The sequence below is a fragment of the Meleagris gallopavo genome, chromosome 14 (genome assembly GCF_000146605.3).
Source record: "Meleagris gallopavo isolate NT-WF06-2002-E0010 breed Aviagen turkey brand Nicholas breeding stock chromosome 14, Turkey_5.1, whole genome shotgun sequence".
In the NCBI taxonomy this organism is placed as follows: domain Eukaryota; kingdom Metazoa; phylum Chordata; class Aves; order Galliformes; family Phasianidae; genus Meleagris; species Meleagris gallopavo.
The window spans coordinates 1,616,785-1,623,273 of NC_015024.2; positions in this window are offsets into that span (position 1 = coordinate 1,616,785).

The following is a 6,489-nucleotide window of genomic DNA, read 5'->3' on the forward strand; positions in this document are numbered from 1 at the left end:
GGTGTAACGTCAGCCCGAGGCTCGCCGCTCGGCTTCAGTGCGGCCGGGCACGAGGTTAGGGACGCCTTTCCCACCCCGGGCCGGCTGACTCGAGGCCAGCACCGCTGTGCCTTGTAGCTTCCGAAAAGGTGTCTTGGCCAGCCCGTTAGCTCCTGAGCAGGAGCCGACCCGAAGGCTCCGTGGCCCCACGCCGGCAGCAGGGCTTCCAGCGGCAGCAGCTGCGAGCCAGCCCTCTTGGCGAGGGATGGCATGTCTCCGTGAGGAGCTCCATCTCCGAAGTGCTGCTGTGCAGATGGGCTTTGATTCTGCTGGTGGAATTGCCTCCGTCCCTCGTTTGCCGTGGGACAAAAACACATTTTGGACCGATGGCATCCTGGGAGCACTGAGTGCTGCTGAAGCTCATCCGATCCTGTCCAGCTGCACTACAGATTTCATGCAGTGAGAAGCACCAATATAAAAATGGGACAGGGAGGATCTGGTGTGCTGACTACAGCCCGAACTGGTTCACAGATTCCTTTTTAATGAGGTAGAGAAACACAGTCGTTTTCCCAAGTCATGTTGGAAGTCATCGGTAAAGCCCACGCTTGAATCCAGCAAATTAAGTCTCAGAACCACCAGATGCTGATCTGATGTGCTCAGCGTGGAGACGGATACGTGCAGTAACTTAATGCTTCATAAAATATTAGCAAATATTTTATATATTAGCAGATACGTTTGCATATATATTTCCAGCTCCAGCACCATGTGCAGGCAGTGGCAGTTTTCTGCACCCTCCCCAGGACATGGTCTGGTTTTGCATCCTGCGTTTCTCCTGCAACAACCACGTGGAGTTTAAAGCAGGCTCACATGGGTCATTACATCTGCAACCTCAGTTACTGTCATACGAAGTGCCTGATTTACAGCCCCTGAGCGTGTTTCAGCTGTGGCGAGCGGATCATCTCTACTGCGTACATGGGAAACGGAGCAACGCAATGAGAAACAGTTTGTCCATTGCTGGCAGGGCTGGCAGCAGTGAGTAAATGCACTTCAAAGTGTGGAATTGGGCTTTCCAAACTCTTGGAAGATAAATCCTGCTGTCCATGCCAGCGTTTTCTTTACCACGTGGTGTGAGTTAGTATCTGCCCCAAAGTTAAACGTATCTCAAGGTATGGGCCCACAGGGCACGGGTTTCAGGTTCCTTTTCCAACAGCCAACATACCCAAAGTCTATGGTGCAGCACTGCAATTGCCGGACAGTCTTTATGACATGGGATTTTTTGCACAATGCAATCTGCTCCTTTGTCCTGCTGGAAAAGCTCAGGGACACAATTGCATATTGCTGTGGCTATCAGCTGCCTTTCCAAATGCCTGCCGCTCAGCACTTGGCTGCTCTATGGCTGCAGATGCATTGCATGCATGCACAGTGCCGGCTCTGGATGCTGCAGCCCGTTGTGCTATAGTGTGTGTGTGCACAGCAGCTCTCTCACCACCACAGTAATCCGACACACTCAGAGCTGCGTGGGATGTCTTTGGGACGTGGCTCTCAAAAATCCTTACAATTGTTTTGTTTTAATCCACATATCGGTATCCTTCAGAGCAAGGTTTGACCTTGGAGTCTTGCAGTAGCAACAGAGCTCTAGATGTCAAGTATTTACTTCCAAACATTGCTGCTTGGGTCTGTTAACGCAAAATGTTGCCTGAAATGTCTGGGTTTTTTTTTTTTTTAACAAAAATAGTCCCACGCTACTGAGATGGATGTTTAGTTTTATTTTTGTTGCAGTTGTTATTTCAAGTGCTTTTTACTACATTGTACTTGTTGCTGTGATCTCTGCAGTCCATATGAGGCCAGGCTGGTTCGTAGCAAGCTGCTTGGAAATAGTTCTGAATGTGAGGGGCAAATTGGAGAAGGCAGCTACGACTCATGGCAGGAAGAAGTGTTGATCTGCACCTTCCTGTGCACCCAAGAGAAGAACACCTGAGACCTCCATAAAAACTGGCACATTATAAAGTCCTTATGCCAACAGCCTTCAAAATCAAGGCTGTGCTGAAAAGGAGGGAGCAAATCATGGAGTTCTCTTTCCTGCGGGTAGGACAGCATTACTGCTTTACTCTTCACATTGTTTGCAGCTCACATTGCAGGGCTGTGAGCTCTGAAGCAGAGCTGTCCAATCTGCAGCATCCTCCAAAGCACCACTGCAACGCGCCCACCAAGGCCAGTGCTGCCACAAGGAGATTGCTCACTCCTGGAGCAGCTCTTAATATGTCAGTGCAGGCTCTCAGAGTAAGTGTGAATCAGCCTGAGGTTGCAATGAAGGCGCTGTAATCCATACGAGATCCTGAGAAATTCAGTGTGATACCTGAATACTGGCAGAGCTGTGGAAAGACAGGCAGCACCACTGCCATTCTCCCACGTCTTTCAGTGGAGAAGCCATGTAGGAGGAGGCTGTCTAAGTTGTTCTTACGGCTGATTTATTTGCAAATGCAGGTGAACGCTTGAGAAGGTGTGAGTTTAACTCTACCCTGACTGATGCTTTAATGTGAGGCAAAATGTGAGCATTTGGAGTCAGTAACTGCTGCACAGACACATTAGTACGGCTGTTTACAAGGGTGGATTGTGATAGGACAAGGGGGAATGGTCTTAAACTGAGGGATATTAGGAGGAAGTTTTTCACCCAGAGGGTGGTGAGGTACTGGAACAGGTTGCCCAAGGAGGCTGTGGATGCCCCATCCCTGCAGGCATTCAAGGCCAGGCTGGATGTGGCTCTGGGCAGCCAGGGCTGCTGGTTGGCGACCTGCACACAGCAGGGGGTTGGAATTGGATGAGCACTGTGGGCCTTTGCAACCCAGGCTGTTTTATGGTTCTATAATTCTCTGGGTAAACCAGGTGTGGAGAAACCCTGGACCTTCCCTGTCTGTGCTTTCATGCAATACCTTGGTGAGAAGGGAGCATTATCCGTGCAAACCCCTCTGTGCAGACCAAAAGACTCTGAGAGGAATGAGACACCAAGCGGGCTGCTCCCTTTCCCTCTCAGTAAATAACAGTGAAATGATGCTGCTGTATTTCTGATGGGCACCTGCAGAAGAGATGCTGGCATGCCTAGGGTTAGCACCGTTCTGCACAGGATCTTCCCATGAGGGTGGTTCAGCATCCCAGGCTTCAGCTTCAGGTGGTTTGGCACAAGCACCCGCCTGGGTGCAGTGAAGGTAATTCAGCAGACAAACAGATCAGCTGAAACCTGAAGCATTTTTGTGGAATTAATCCAGATCCATGCTTGTGTAACTGCTAGCACAGCTCTGCCCATGGCTAAACACATGCCTGTAACAGGAGCAAATATGTACCCACTTCCTGGCAAATCAGTCGCTGAGTGAGGGGTTGGAAAATGCTGGTTGACATACCATTAAAGGGAGACAAATAAAGGGAATGGGTAATTAAGAGCGAGCAGTAGCTAATAGCAAATATACATCCTGACTTTAGAGGTTTGTCCTTATCACTCAGGGTTCTCAAACCCAAGCTACTCAGCTGAGGTATGGTGTTGCTTGGTGCCAGACCTTTGTGTTTCAAAAAGAGGAGAAAAGAATGCACTTTGTGTTGATAAGAAACAACCAACTGCCATTGCTTTAATGTAAGACACAGCAACCGTGATCGGCACTTGTTATAGAGCTCAGTACAGGAGATATTCAACCTCGATCTATATCCAACATGTAGATGGTGCTTTTTTCGGTTAGTTAGACAATGATTAAGGATTGCCATTTGTTAAGTGTTTCTACAGCGCTCAGCTCAGTGACTAACATTGCTCCCCCTGCACTTGACAGTTGTAACGTGTATTCCGAGGAGCAAACCTTGGAATTCCCATCCTGTTGGAGAGTAGCCAAGAAGCAAAGGGGCTGAGTGATGTGCCCAAGGGCACACCAGAGATACCTGACAGAGAAGAGAAGCGGGCTCCGGCTTCCTGAAAACTGAGCCTAAAAAGTGTCCATCCCTCGGGACCTCTCTCTGTGGCTGGGGCCTCAAAGTGCTCCTACAAAATAAATAGATTTTTCTTTTTTTTAAATTCAGCAGATGGCCTGACGGTGATTTGGTTAGGTCGTGTAAGTACTTTTATCATGAGAATGTAACAGTTTTAAAGGGCTCCTTAATCTAGTGGAAAAAGATGATTACGAGAACCAATGGCTGGAATTTGAAGCCCAAAAATTCAAATTAGAAACAAGGTGCAGAATTGAGGCTTTCTAACAGTAAGGATGATTAAATATTGGAAGAACTACCCAGAAATTATTTGTCTTTTGAATTCCTCACATCAAGAGTGGATGTCTCTCCGGAAGATCCAATTTTGTCAAACACAAGTTCCGAGGCTCAATGGAGGAGTAACAGGATGGAATATCTGGCCGTGCTACGCAGGAGGTCGGATTAGATCATCTCATCATCCTTTACAATCGTAAATTCTATGAATCTATGAATAATAATGAGCACCGTTGTAAGTTACAGTGTGTAAAACAGCGAAGAGCACGCGGAGACATAGCTGGGAGACAGAATAAAGCCTGCTGGAAACAAAAAGCCCTTTGGTCTGGAACTAAGCATGTGACCGGCAATTATTTAATATCCATCCCCATGGCTCAGTGTTCTTGCCCAAAACAATTGTTTAATTAGGTTTCAGCTATAGGGGAAGAAAATAATCATCCGTGAATCAAATAGGGATTACCACACCCAGAACGATACGGTCAGCATTTCTGCATCGTGTTTAAATGTCCAACTGGTACAGAAACTGCTGCTGGTCTGAAGGAATTATATGTAGGAAGTATCCAAACAGGTGTTCTGTAAAAGGTTTTATAGGCCTGAGCCTGGGATTCCTCTATTATGTTTCAGTAGCTATAAAAACTTTTGCACTCGATCATAACATTCTGTATTTGTGAATGCAACAGATTTTACAGAAAATCTGTTCTAGAAATGTCTCAGGGAGTTTTTCAAATAAAGACATTGGCACCATTTTGTGCTTTTTTAATTCCCTTACCATCATGCTGCAGCCTTCATCTTCACCTTCCACGTCGTCTTGAAGCCCATCCAACCATCAGGACCTGAGGTTGTGAACGTGATGCCTGTTGATTGGGGGGTTGAATAAAACCCACAGTGAGGGATCTGCTTGGTGTTCTGTTCGCGTATTTGCCTAACATTCATCTCCACGTCGCAGCGTGTGAGCATCTCGCAGTCTTTAACAGATTTCTCTTCCCACCACTTCCGAAACAAGAGTAATTCCCATGTTACCATTGGGAATCTGAGAAATGGGGCACGCAGGGTGATTTTCCTGGCATCCAACTAGACATTTGTAGCACAACAGGGGCCTGAAGAAAGGTCTTCCAAGGCCATGGATGTGTGCCTCGTGTTTTAGATCATCTTTCCCCTTCTGTCTTTGGTTATAATGCGAGGGAGAGAAAGTGGTGTAAAAAATCAAGTTACACAAGCAAATTCTTCCTACAAAGTGCTGCGTGTTCGATGGGAGCGTGGGGTGAGTAACAGGGATGTTATGCTTCACAAGCTTCTGAAAATTGCTACAAATGTCTTTGTTAAAAATTTCAGTCATTGATTTCACGTATGAATTTTGGAAGGAAACACACGCACACAGACACAGAAGTCCTTCTCTTGGAACAGGAGCTAAACCTATAAAAGCAAGAAAATGTGGAAAGCAGGCCTGCAGCAGTATGGGTTGATATTCTGTCTTTAAATCATTCTGGCACTTGTTTTTCCCCCTCGAGGTGGAAGTGGTAAGCATCAAGGCAGAACTGCAGTAGTCCTAAATCAGAGCATGCCCTGTTTCTAGGTTTACAAACCAGAGTTTTTGCATTTCCAAATAGTTGTCTTGGTGGTTCTCTACAGTGTTAAGAAGATCGTTTCTGCACAGCTGTTCCCTACATAGAAGCCAGCTTCCTTTTTTTCTCACCATGCATATTTGAGTACCATTGGCATTTTCTGATTTTACCACTGCTTTCTTTTCCAGACACATCCAGGCCCAACCCCTACAGCCCTGGGATTTGCAGTCTGAATCTACCATGCTACTTCCCGGAGAAATGAGAACTGTATCACCCTCCTGATTTTATGATCGAAGCTAACCTTTGTGAATGCTTTGCTATTCTAAGAGATTTTTATCCTTCCTTTTTCCTAAAATGGCATTCTGTCTTCCTGCATCCTCCCCCCCGTTTCTCATCCTTCCTTCTCCTTTCTTACCTGCCCTATTGCTGAGCTCTTTAATCCAAAGATGAGGTGACAGTGCTATCTTCCCTCAGATCCCCTGGCTCTTTTCCTGCAATCTCCCTGGCTCTACCAAGCCAAATTCTCTCTCCTTTTTTCTCTCTCCTCCCCAGTGTTACATCTTCACTTCTCTCTGTTCCCACAACTGAAATACTCCTTTAAAGCAAGAGTCCCTGTCTTCTTGTGTCATTTTGATCTTCTCCGTGCAGCCTATCAGGCTATTCCAAAATGACAGAAAAATATCTCTGGCCTGTTCATCTCAGTGAGCGTAAC